Source organism: Anguilla anguilla, chromosome 9, assembly GCF_013347855.1.
Source record: "Anguilla anguilla isolate fAngAng1 chromosome 9, fAngAng1.pri, whole genome shotgun sequence".
Classification (NCBI taxonomy): domain Eukaryota; kingdom Metazoa; phylum Chordata; class Actinopteri; order Anguilliformes; family Anguillidae; genus Anguilla; species Anguilla anguilla.
Genome location: NC_049209.1, coordinates 22,349,819 through 22,364,476, shown reverse-complemented (window position 1 = coordinate 22,364,476; position 14,658 = coordinate 22,349,819).

Here is a 14,658-nt window from a genome sequence, read left to right as displayed (position 1 = left end):
AGCCAAGCCTGGGATTTCTGGTGTGCGGTGTTAAGAGAGACAGGCAGACGGGCTTCAGAACAGGTTGCCCTGGCGACCCCTTACACAGTGGGCGGGTGCGGCAGGATGAAACCCGCCCACCTGTCCAACCGGCCCCTGCGTGGCCTGGCCAAGTGGCTCCCATCCTGGGCACAGCTGTCGCTGTCCCCCGCATGCCAGGCGTGCATGACACGCTGGGCTGGGCTGGGCGGGGCACAGATGAAGAGATGGCGACTCCAGTTTTTCACAGCATGGAGCCAGGGCTGGGTCTCGGGGTAGCGTGTGGGGAACATCTGCAGGGAGTGGGCTGGTGGGCTGGGCGAAGGAGCGCATGCCCTGGAAGCCTGCCAGGCTGACAGATGCTGTGTAGCACCTGAGTGTGCCATGCCACTCTTTTCCCTCCTGTGCTACAAACAACAGTCCTGAAGCATACTTCCTCCTGGCAAGCCCACCTCTCTCACTGAAAAGCCAACTCTCTCTACTCTGTAGATTAGTTATATACATTTGGGTGTGTCTGTTTGAAGATTCACAGTTATTTACTCCCCAGTGACTGATATATTTTGTTGAACTTGACAGGCTGTGTTCTCTGTTCAGAGAGATCTGCTAGTTCTAAAGCGAGGACTACACAGCACTTCACCTCTCAGTGGAGAACATGCAGTTGTAGATATTTGTCTCTAAACCAAGGAGATCTACTGGTGGAATCTACATGTACTATTGCACATTCCGGTGCAGTACCTCTTTGATCAAAGGTAGAATTCTATGTAGGAGTTGCTCTGGAAACACTTTTGCAAACATCCAGTCATGCTGCTGTATATTTATATTGCTTATGGCTCCTGCTGTACTATTGCATTGCATTCCATTTCGGCATTTAGCAGACACTGTTATCCAGAAAGACTTACTCAGAGATTACCTTCTTTTTTAATACAATCCATTTATACAGTTGGACATTTACAAGCCCAGTTCCCTAGTCATTATTGCACAGCTGCATCTTCCAAAAGTATGTGGACACCTGAAAATCACACCAATATGTACTTGTTGAACATCTCATACCAAAACCATGGGCATTAATATGGACCGCCCTTTGCTGCTGTAAAAGTCTCCACTCTTATGGGAAAGCTTTCCATTCAGCCACAAGAGCATTAGCGAGGTTGGGCACTGATGTTGGGTGTAAGGCCTGGCTCACAGTCGGCATTCCAATTCATCCCAAAGGTGTTTGATGGGATAGAGGCCTGGGCTCTATGCAGGCCAGTCAAGTTCTTCCCCACCAAACTCAGCAAACCATTTCTTTATGGACCTTGCTTTGTGCACGGGGGCATTGACATGCTGAAACAGGACAGGGCCTTCCCCAAACAGTTGCCATAAAGTTGGAAGCACACAATTCTCCAGAATGTCACTGTATGCTGTAACATTACGATTTCCCTTCACTGGAACTAAGGGGCCTAGCCTAAATCATGAAAAACAGCCTCAGTCCACGTGGCCACATAATTTTGGAAATGTAGTTTATCACTCCAAGCAAATGTGTTTGAGTGCTCTTCTTCATGAATTTAAACAGAGGTGGTTTTTCATTTTTGAAGCATTACATCTTAGTGATCAGAGCAGGTGGCACAGCTCAGGTATAACTTGCTTTACATTTGAAGCCACATGCTTTACCCCAAGGCAGAATTCTCAGAACTGGCCTGAAAACCTGGGCTCCAGATGGCAAAACGTGATTCGCTTGCCATCTCTCCTCAAAATCAACAACACTCTCACCTCTTCTCCTGGAGGTTCCCCTCTCAGTCCTCAGACTCTGTTAGAGAAATAAAAACTCTCCATTCGTATGGTAACTATGAGTTAAGATTAGCTCTCTGCAATAAGCAGGATCGCCAAATAGATATAAATATAGGTCTGGGTTTCACTGACATGTGTCCTCATCTTTGACTTACAAAGAAAATCAATTGTTTACAGACAGATGTTGTGGACAGACAATCACAGAATTCAGGCCATAAGAAGGAAATGTATGTAACTGCAGTGGTAATTTGTTTGTAACTTTGAGTAATGAACATACAGTAAACATTTATTATATTTTGTTGATTCTTCGACAGAAATGCTCTTTTAATTTCAGTGACCAAGTATTGTTACTCAAAGAAAGAAACATGAGGGTGATTGGTGGGTGGTTGGTGGGTGGCTCATCCTGTAAAGCTGCTGTTCTAGTTTTTGGATAGGCCCTGTGGTCCAGTATAGAATCTGGACCAGCAGTAACTGGCCATATATATGGAGGGAGGATATCAGTCAGTGGGACGTCCATGTCTCATTGCACACCAGTCAGCCAATCTGGTCCATCGAGTGCTCACAATCTGCTTGCACAAGCTACACATGCTGTCCTCCTGAAACGCAGTTTCTGTGCCAGTTAAACTGGAGGATGTGGGGTTCTGACATCATTAGTCTCAGAGGACTGCATGCATTACTTGTGCTGTTCTGAACTTGCAGGAAGTTGCAGCGATGAACAGACAAATTGAGCATTCCAAACTGAGGGAAAGTTGGAGTAAAAATCTTTTTTTAAGCCCATATTTACACAATTTTACATCCCTTTTCCACTTTAGCACTTAATGCTGGGAGAGTTCCTTTACTACCTGATTAAACGCAAATACTGATGAGAGTGAATTTATAAGCTACAGCTGTTACTTGGCACAAATCACACAGCCTGTCCAAAGATATTTAAGTGAACTTCAAAGGGTTTCTATTGTTTCAAGGGAACATTGCTCTCCATTTAGACTCACTGAGGCAGGTGCTGACACTGTACACTTTTTTCTATGTTTCATGTGCAGCGCAACAATTTGTTCTGATGACTATGACCAGTCAATACTAACCCCACAAATTATGAAGACGGGCTCATTACTTGATTTAAGGCAGAATTGTTAAGCATAAAATGATTGGATGGTTACAGTACTTTTCACAGTGTTCAGAGCTGAATCGTGTGTTTTTTTAAACCTTTGGAGCAACACATTAATAAAAAAAACATGCTTTGTGGAGCTGGGACATTTATAGGTCTTTTTCTACTCTAGAGACAGACTGAAGTTGAAAATGACATCATATTGTTTGGTACTGTTTGAATTTTATGAAGTGCAGCTTCATTTTTTTGAAGTGCTATCTTACTGCATATTGATGCTATCGGTTCAAAGGCTGATGCTTCCTCTTAAAGTTGAAGGCTTTCAAACCGAGGGTATGACTGCTGTACTGTAGAGTGATCTGATGTCATATTAGAGTGGTCAGTTTTGATTCTCTGTTAAATCACCAGCACTGCATATCTCCTGGATGTTCAGTGAAAAGATCTGTCTCATGAATTGTCACTGGAAAATCAACAATGATATAGCCTACTGTATACTGTATCTTTGCTTTGTACATTGAGGCATTAGTCATCTCATTGTACTAGACAAAAACAGAATATTTCCCAGAGGCGTATTTTGTGACTATATTCTGTCAGAGGTTCTGGGAGGCATTTCCCTTTTTTCCAAAAGAGCATCTCAGTTTTCTGTGCGATGGTATCAGGCATTGGACCTATTAAAGGCTACATCAAAGGCAGCTAGTCACTGATGATATAGAGTCAAGTTATGCTACAGATAGGCCTATACAACAGTCCCCAAATGTATAACATTCATAATTAAGGCTTTCATCTCTCCAAGACATCAGAACTCATTACCCTTTAATTCCCCAGTAATTAGCATTATTTATTTTAAGATTTGATTTGTTTTCTATATTTCAACATATTTTTCCCAGGCTTTATTTTTGTTGCAGTTGTTGTACTCTTAGGGGAAATTGTTATACACGCTATATAACCCTAACGAACCCCTTTTTTTTTTAGCATATGTGACCACCGTATCACTATGATTCTAATAACAATCCATAATATTGACATTTTTAGTTTGTAGTTAAAACGAGACGAGTGGATTCTCTAAATTTGCCAGTCGCTGCATATAACTGAATGCTCTACATTCAATTTGTTGTGTTGCTCGAATGAAATGAGTGCAAAAGAAACTATTGGCAGACTTTATCGTCGTCTGTTGCGGTGAATTATTTAAGCCTCGACTGTCTTGCTAGAATTGAGAGTATCGTCTGGGTTGCGTTGGAAGCAATATGGACAATTCACAAAAAGCTTCGAGGAGAGTATTAAAATGTCCGGCTCAATCTTCATTTATCTATAAAAGGAAAGGAGACTTGTATTTTTCAGAAAATTTGCCCTGGCTACTTTGGATGATATAACCAAGAATTTACTCGTGATTCATTCTGTGGTCATTGCAGGGACACAATATCTGGAATTTTGTTTTCTCTTTTTGTGACTGTCTATTGCATGCGTCTTTTAATGTCGCAAGTTAAACATTTCAGGTCTTACAAGCAGAGTTTTCGGAAGTATCGCATTTGTTCTCCTGTAGGCTATAAGTTAACAAAAAGAAAAAAAAGAAAAAAAAAAGACATTTCTTTTGCAAGTAAAATGCATTGAAAATGTGACCTCACGCTCTCCAGCCGATGACAGAGCTAATGGAGAGGCATGTGAAAGTGAAGTGGAATGCTGAAGTCCAGCCCAACAGGCGACAGGAATGGCGATCATGACGCTCTGGAGCCACTACGGACTAGTATAGGATTTGTGCTCAATTTTTAGCTTGTGCGACCACGACATTTGAACGCTACAAGGCAAGAGTGATCCCGACATTCTTTTCTCTGAACGCTCAAGCGCTTATAAATCGAACTCGCAGGTGTAGCCGACTGTAGGCTACTTACCACCGGGCCTGTCATATAAAGTTACTTCTCCATGCACCACATAGGCCTGTGTTTTAATTTTTAAAAATAAATAAAAGAGTAAAAATCCCATCCATTTTTGCAGTGCACTTCAAAGCATGTCTGCGTCACGCGGTGTCAACTGGACTGGGGATGACAGCGATGAGGAACAAGCTGTGAGGGGACATTCCTGCTGCTTAATGTGAAAACCCCAAGTCAAGTTTGTCCTAGCGCTGCCCATCTGAAAGTTTCAGGGCACTACACTTTGGACCGATAGCTGTGCCCCAAAGCGTAAAACTTGAAGCTATATTTAACCCGCTTCTTGAGTAGGCCTATACGCTTACTTACAAGGGGGCCTGACATAAAAACACAACATTACCAAAACAAAAGACAAATGCATACAGTCAGCAAAAGTATAGCTAGCCTACTGATTATTATCCTTCGGTCATGTTTTCACATGGATAGACGTTTCATGAACGTAATTTTACGTGCCTGTATATTTATTGATTCACATGATTAATTTTATAGCTTTTTTTACACTTCGATATTTAATGTAATTGCATTTTACTTGATGCAATATATAATTAAATAGCATTTTATTTGATGCAATATTTAATTAGTTTGCATTTTATTCGATTTAACTGCCATTTACATTGTAGGCTACTAATATAGGTTAATAGATTCAGCGTTTAATATTTTTTTGTTAATTCCACTCACCCCTCTTAACTATTCACTTACAAGAGGAGATGGCATACCAACCTGCTATGAAAGAACATTTTACTGCGCAGTGTTCTTTTTTCTCATTTCTACTTTGTCGCAAGGGACGGATATTAAGAGCACGTAGCCTTTGTGGTTTGTGAAATTAGCAGTGTGGTATTAGGCTTTAAATTGATTGAATATTGATGACAGGCGACGTTGTGGCAGATTCAGGCTGCATGATAATGGGGCCACTTGTCAGATGAGATACCGCACAGCTGACATCTCAAGAACACTTGGTCTACTTCATGTGACACAGACCCATGTCTCTCTTGTACATGACAAATGAACAAACCACACAACACGGTGTTGCGATTATCTGCTAAGGGTGTTCCCCATCAGATTATAAATATGCTACACAATTCAATGATGCCATATGATAGGCTACTGTGTAGTGTTCCTAATGTAGTCGCATCACATGGCTGAACTTGCACCTGGTTACCTGGCAACAGGGGTGGCTTATTTTCTGTACTCAACGGTTACACTTTCGGTCTTCACAGCAGGAGATAAAACGTCGTGACTGTACTACTGAAACGCGAAAACGATGAAAGGAGGGAGGTGAAGGGACTAAAGACTTCACAAGAAACCGTGCTCCATCTAGTGGGCGCACAGTTTAATACAAATAGTCTGCTGTAGAATCAACTGAAAGGTAGGCCTACCCGTATTTATAGCCTACTCCGTATTGGTGTATTTTGTGTTTCCTCGTGTGCTGTCGATTTTACGTTTTTCTAATTATTTGCATAGTTGTTGTTGTTTTTCAGTTTTATCAGTAGGCTAAGTACTTTATTGCATTGTTAATTAATTTTCGACTCTGATTTCATCAGTCTGACTGAAAAATAAGGCCGTCGACAGGCTACTCACTTTCGGAAAATGAGGCCGATGCTCCATACCTCTCACAACTCTTTTGCAAGGCATCTTCATAATCCCAATCATCATTGTTATTATACTTAGCCTATATATTATGTTATGTCTGCCGGTAATCAAGGACCAATTATATTAGAGAATGCATTGTATAATACAGTCATTTGTTATTTTATTATTTCACTTTATATTATTATTTTTTTTTTTATCTAATTGGTTTTTATGGTAATATGTATTGAATAAAAAATAGAGCAATTTAATGTAGTGTTAATTATATGTGTAGTTGGTTTCCTATTTACCATTTGAATGTTAGATTCATAACTTCCAATTGAATAGATTTGCCCTTTGAAGTTAAATATAAATCAGACATAATATAAATCATGAGACTTCACATTTTTCTTAAATATGAAATGATTAATGAATTGTTTCAGATAAAATGTTAAAAAAAAAACTCCAAAAAACAAAACAAAAATAAAACAAAGACGATCACATATTAAATTTCGTTTTCATAATTGTGCTAATTAATTGACATGTGTAGTTGCTTTGGGTATGTGTTTACAGAAATACATGAATCCTGTTACGCTGTCCACATGTGCATCAGTGTCTGTGCTGTTATTTCATATTAGACATACTCATAATAAAGAAAGTAATTTACTGTCACTTGATTTGCTTTGAACGTTTCAAACAAAATTACAGAGCAAAGAAAGAAAAAAAATCCCATTATTGCATCAGATTAAATTAGACACAGTTCTATGTAGGTGAATACAAATTTCCAGGAAAAGGTAAGAAAATGAAATGAGCAGAACAAAAATACCCAATGAATCTTAAATTTTCCTATTTGCAAAAGCGTACTGCCTTTTTGCTCATCAGTTCTGTTTTGTTACAAAGCTTTAAAAAATGTAAGCACCATAAAATGTGTCATGCATAAAATGTACAAGGTAGCCTGACTTGTATGTCAGAGCATTACCTTTGTTAAGATGCCTGATTTTGCCTGATTGAAACGTCACTGGGAGGTGCCACGAGTAACAGAATGAAATAGCTACAGGGACAGTGTGAATTCCACCAGTCAAATTGCACCCTTATGCTAGCCGAAGTGACTGTACAAAGCTCAGCAGTGTCATTGATGTTTTAACAGAGCACCATAGATTCAACCGGACAAGAAAATATCGCCCCACTTTAGGTTCAGCTGTTTTGCCAAGAGCAGTCACATGCATTTAATGGGAAATGTCCTAACATTAATATTCTGTACTATATAGAATTAATATACTACATACTGAAGCTATATTCAAGCACTTCTAGGTGTGTGTGTGTGTGTGTGTGCATGCTTGTGTGTGTGTGAATAAGCAGCTCTAATACATTCCTCATTAAAAGTCGGTTTACTACCATTGTTCATTTATGCCATTATGTGGATGACATTACATAGCCTATATTTTGTGCTTATGCTTGCAGTGTAAATATTCATAATCTTGCGGAAGGTGTAGACTGTTCAGCAGTGGGTTCTGCAGACCATGGGGTTCTGTTTCCCAAGTGATAATCTCACAGGTCCACTGAATCACAAAGGTCCTTCCACTGAGAGAAATATTTAGTATTATTGGTTAAAAACTTAGAGATTTATATAGTTTCACAGGTTAAGGATGTCTGCTCAGCTACTACATCAATCAGCTATGTCATCGCCATCTGATACATTTTTTTATTCTTATTCCTACAATCCATTTATGGATTTTAATATTTACATAAGCAATTCTGATTAAGTACCTTGCTCAAGGGTACAACAGCAATACCCCACATGGGGATTGAATATTCATCTTTGAAATTATAAACCCTGTTCCCTAACCATTATGCTACACTGCTGCTGTGTGTAATTCAATCTCCAGTTGCAAACCACTTTGTTAAATACCCACTTTCATATACTCAAATCTGTAGTGTTCGCATGTGTATTATAATAAAGCATTGACTGGAATATCAACATGTACAGTTTTTTTTCATGGAATATGCATGAAATAAATTGAAGTGCTGATTATTTGTCCTGATTTATAATCAGAATTAATTTTAATGGTGTCGTCTTCTTCAAAATTATTTAATCTTGTTTCTCTAACTGAAGAATTAAGTAAGAATTTAAAAATGAGATTTTTAAAAATTATCAGATGTGGATGTCAGCATGAGAAGTGGATGGATTTAGTGAACAGACCTTACCAGGCAGACATCTTGTTTCTGAGATGGAAGATAGAACCTGCTGTAAAATGTATGTATGATTGACACACTGGCAGGTGTTTCCATCTGTAGAACTGTGTGTAGGGGTTGGGCAGGCTAATGGCTCAATCATTGAGCAAGATATAAAATTTCACAGCACTTTGACCAGGTTAAATGGGAAAATGACCAGAAAGCTTACATTCGCAGTAAGAATTCTGACTTTTATCTGGCACTAAATATGCTATTCAAGGTGCCTTGCAGTTAGACTCAAAATGTTGGTCTCGTGACAGTTATTAATTCATTCTTGAAATAAGTGATTGTTTGCTGGATAGATAGAAACCTTTCTGGTCCCATAAGGAAATTTCTGCATAAAAATAGCACGATGTGTGACAATTGTGAGCACAAATTAAGATATTGATTGCAGTCCTCAGAAAAAAGGCTTGCACTCACTGTAATGTGCTCTCTTGAAGACTCTCAGTGCTTTTTGAATCCTGACCTCTTGCTTGCAGATATTTGTACATCTTCCTTCCGCCACGTAGTCTAAAGATCCCCTGAGCTTAAAATAACACCAGGCTACACATAGATTTGTTTTTACTTCCTGATGGGATTTACACTGTAAAAAAGAGCCTGAAGTATAATTACAGTAATTAATTGGTTGTAATTATGTTAAAACTACCAGCAACAAAGGGAGTGTCACATGCAATTGTATAATATTTTAATATACGTATACTGACATACACTGTATGTAAAGTGTTTAGGGCTCTTCTGTTGTATGCCTTCCCTTGGAATATCATTATTATCAGTTATTGTTAACCTGTTAAAGGAGATAAATATTAATAGGCTGGACTGGATTCAGAGCTGCCACACCCTAAATGAATATTAGATCCTACTTTCCCAACTGTTAAATAGAGTACTTTCTGATATTTCAATGTTTCATTGGCAGGTCTGCCTGGAGGAAGGTGTGTGGAATGATTTAAAAGTGTGTGTTTTTAAACTTTGTCAAGTAATCTTGGAAAGGTGCTATATAAATATAAATCATTGTTATTTTTATTTTTATAATTATTAATGTCCCGTCACCTCTTCTGGAGGCTCGATTCATACCTGTTTGCAGAGTCGCTCAAAATCAGCTCTCCAAAAATGGTCAATTTTTCAATCAAAAACAAACTTGGCCCAGCCACAGATAACCTGGCCTGACAGGTTGGCATGGCCAAGAAGCGCTTTTCCCGACAGTCGCACTGCAGAGCCAATTATACTTACAGTACTGGTCTTTCCTGTCACGTAACGGGTAGGGGGGACCCAAACGCAGAGGAAAAAAAAAAACACAAACTCAAAAAGGGAAAATTAACAAAGACTTTACTTACACGACAGGCAAACAAGCAGGGAACAGAAAAGGCCACGATGGGCAAAAACACAAACTCAAAAAATATCTAATAAAACAGAAAACAACAGGAACTCAAAAACACAGGCAGGGCAGAACACAGGCAGGCAGAGTACAAGGGCAGATACATTTCAAACATATCAAACACAAGTAGGAAACAAACACAAGGAACCAGCACCCGAGTCAAGGGAACAAAGAACTTAAATAGACGGGGTAACAAGACACAGGTGAACTCAAAAAACAATCAACCCAGAAAAGGAGGGGATAACAAGACACAGGTGGGAACAATGATAGAATAACGAGACAACAATACAATTAACAGGGGGGAACAGGACACAAAACAGAAGTGCCGCCATCTGGCGGCCCAACAAGGGAAACACAGACAGGAAAACACAGAACCATGACATTTCCTTTCATACTGAGAATGTTTCCTTTCAAGGAGACGGCAAGAAAGTTCCGCATTGCCCTGTTTGGCCGGGTGTAAAGCATTCTTAGATGTAATTAATAATCCTCATCTTTGTTTCCAGTCATTGTTGCTTTATTTTTATAAAGTAATAATGTAATAATAAATATATACCATTCTTTTGAATATATACCATTTGTGTTTAATCTATTTTAAATTCAATATACAAAACAATGTTCTTATCTTTCTGATGTGTTTTGTGTGGCAGAGTACTGTTTTTCTGCATTTTAACTATTTTATTCTACATAAGTGTATGGCAGAGCTGACCCTGGAGTTTTGGTGGCTCAAAACAAGTAGGTTGTTGTGGCCCCAATGTGTTCAAACATAAATCACACCCACCACTTAACAGCTATTATGTGGTCCAGGACCATGTGGCCCTAAACAATGGCCTTGAGTGTATATGCCAGCAGCCGGTTCTGTTGTATGCGCAGTTTCCATTTTAGCAAGGTGTTGAATGTTGTTGATGATTCAGATTTCTTTATTAGTCATGTTAAAAAGAATAAATTTGACTTTTCTGTGCATATAGCAGAAACAAATAGAAAGAAAGTAAAACATTTTAAGGCACAATACAAAATGTACAAAAAATGACCAGATACAGTACATACATACAGGACTGTTTACAAGTACTCTAAAAGCAGTTCTCAGTAAAAACAGTCCTAACAGGCCTAGAATTATTTTTCTTGAGGAGTTCTGAAAGATGCCCTGCATTTGCTGGGATGACTAGACTGCAGTGTTTTGCCCATCATCACAGGCCTTCAGCAGACGCTCTTATCCAGAGTGACTTACACAGCTTTTTACATCGCATTTACATTGCATCCATTTATACAGCTGGATATATACCGAAGCAATGCAGGTTAAGTACCTTGCTCAAGGGTATAAACGACAGCAACCTACCTGGGAATTGAACCTGAACAAAAACAGTTCCCTACCCATTATTCTGTAATGCCAAAATATATTCATTATTTATTAAATATTATCCACCATGCACATCCGCAGCTGTTTTATAGATTGAAATAAATTATAAGAATACAGCATAAATAAATAATTATGATAAAAGAATGACTGTTGGTATATGATGTCAATCTTACCTTTCTCATTGATTAAAAAAAGTCTTCATTTTTTCATTTAAAATAAAAAAAACATTTGTACAATAGAATCAACACTTTTTTTCTGAAATACTTTTCATATGAAGAATTTTGAAAACAGTACTTTTAATTGTCTGCATCTTCTCACAAGTAAGGTCCAGTGACTAACGTACTGACCCTATTTATTTTCAATAATCAACATGTTTTTCATAAAACAAGGCACCTGAGGGACAGTCCTTCCATTTCCCTTCCATTATGGCCCATTAATGTTTCTGTCTAAAGGTCTCCATCTAGTGAAGGAGAAAAGTAAAAGCATCTGGCTGGCACAGCAGAGTCTCATTCAATGCCACTCTCATGTATATAGACTTTTGCAGTCTGATTTGATGCCACTTTCATTTGTATACGCTTTTATATGTGACACACCTGTTTAATCAAGTTCATTCTCAGAACAGTGAATGTATTGCATCCTCTGCATCCTGTCCTAATCCAACCAAAGGCTGTATATGAATGTGCAGCTTCTTAACCATTCTGGCCAACAGCATGTGAAGTAGCTTTGTGTAACCAGACCTTGAAATCTCCAGCATCCAAACAGGCTGCTATTTAATTATCCTGACTCATGACATATAAGATCTATGAAAGACATACATCCAGACCATGTTCTGACATTCCATATAAAAGAGCTACCATTATCTACTCTAATTGCTGACCTAACACTAGGCCATGCTGCAATGTCCTTTATATAGAAAAGATGGAAATCTCCCTAAAACCACCAAAACCATAAACTCTCCATAAGCACTGCCAAACGGTCTGATGTCAACTGAGCATTCCCACATGCACACCCTGTCTGCAGTAAAGCCATCCCATACAGTATTTGAATGCCTGCTTTTGCAGAAGACCTGACGTATGTTCCTTCAGTCCTGGATGGTTAATTTCAGCTCATATCAGCCGAGGTCATAGTGGCTGAAGATACTGATCTCTCTACTGAGCTGTATGCCTGCTTTCATAAGTGGCAGACGATGTCTCTTCACCCTCACAGACCTGAAGCGATTACTCTGGGAGTGTGTGGGTCTGATTTGCTCTGCAGGTATACACTAGAGGGCAATATTTGATAAATCAGCAACCCCTGGAGTTACTGCTGATGCTGCATAGACAGGCTTGAAATATCGTCACATTCTTGCGGATAATTTTTATAATGTGTAGCTTTATAGGACAAATTGTTTCCTGAGGATAAATGGTAAATCTAATTCACTAAAATCAGAAAGTTGGGTTTTTCAAATGTCTGCACCATTTATCTGGGTTGGCTTTGAATGCATATATCTAAATGAACATAATTCATTTAGGAGACTTCATGGATCTGTTTAGTAAAGGCCAAACTGTATGTGACATTGAGTTAGTTATGCGGGGTAGAATCTGTATGAACGTACCTATTCCTACCATTTCCACTGTGCACAAGATTTACATTAAACTTTTCCCTGGAGTGTGTTTAAGAGTCATAAAAGCATCATAAAACAACACCAGCTGATCACAATGGATTTGAAATCAGACTGAAAAAGAAGCAGTAGTTCTTTCTGAACCATTCGCTAAGTACATGACATTACATCATAATTTTAAAAAGTTATTACTTTTTCTATCTTCTCATTTCTGTATCAACAGAAGCCAGTGCCTGCATTATAATCAGAGCTGTGAAACTCTGTATCTATTTGGAATTTTGAAACCTGGAGACTGTTAGCTGGGCATTAGCAACCCATAAATCATTTCTTTAGATGTCTCTGGAAGCAGGGCTGTTGTGACATTTTAGCTAGTCGTAAGTGAACGACAGTGACCTTTTTTCCTACGCTCCAGCCAAGCTTTCGGTGCCTCGCCTGGTGAGAAGTGAAAATCAACGTTAATAAGGTGTAATGTGAGATCATTTTCATTTTGAAGGCTGCAACTAAAAATAAGTCCAATGTGCGATATGCAAGCGCAGATTTTTCATTACGCCAGCGATCACATTCCTCGTGGAAAAACGGGGTGTGAGGCCCGATATTTAAGCCTAAGAGTGGTGTGAGAACAGCGCGGCATCGCTTTCCTCACTGCTAGACTATTACAGTCAACCCAGATGCAGCTGATTTTAACTCTTTCTCTTTCTCTCTCTCTCTCTCTCTCTCTCACCCTCTTTTGCACTCAGTTACTTGGATGACATTATTAGGGGTTAGTGTGTACCCAAAATCTCAGCCTACACTATGTCCTCTCATTTCCATCTGCTATCTGTCTCTTTATTCTTCTGAATTCTCTTTTCTTCGCAGAGGCCTCATGGTGTGACTTCAGCCATTCTATACTGAGGTCATCCTCAAGGTTACGCCATTTTGAGCAGGGGGGAGTAGGCCTATTATATACATGCATCTGATTAGTGCAGGTCTGATAATTAAAACTCAAAGTCAGACACACAGTGGCTTTAATCATGGCCAATGACAGGAATGCAGGCATTTATATAGTGAGTAATAGCAGGATTGTATTGGGTGAATTTAGTGAAATTTAGTGAAATTCACTAAAGAGGCAAAGCTGCCGTGTCATCAGTTTTCTTTCATGAATAATGGTCAACACAACAGCCATTTAATCTCCCATTAGACCCTGCTGAAGTGCAGCCAATTTACCACCATTCAGGTATGAATGCAGCCCAAATTATGCACAAGGGCACCATCTTAGCCTGTCTCTGGAGGCATCTCCAAGATTTTAAAATTATTGTGCGGTTAACTCATTTCAGCATAATTGTCGTTTTTTAAGGTCTTCACTTTCCTGGCAATACAATGAAAACACTCCGCCGAGAAAATATACTTTTGTATATACTGATTTTTTAGGAACAATGGAAACTTTGCCTTCCGCTTTGTTTATCAATAGAAGTGTGCCGGCCTTCCAAGCTTATACAAAATAATCAATTTTTTTAAAACCAAAATATAATCGCCTATAAATTAAATTGTATTCCAGTAGTGAGTGCTTTTTTTGCTTGTGGATGTGTGCATGTTGAATGTGCATTGAGAACAGCCAGGTAGTGGCCAAAAGGTGGAAACGCCAACATAAATAGGGTGTTGGGTTACCAAGGGCTGCCAGAACAGTTTGTATCCATCACGGGATAGAATCTACCAGTACCGGGAATTCTGGCCATGCCCAACAGGCTAATA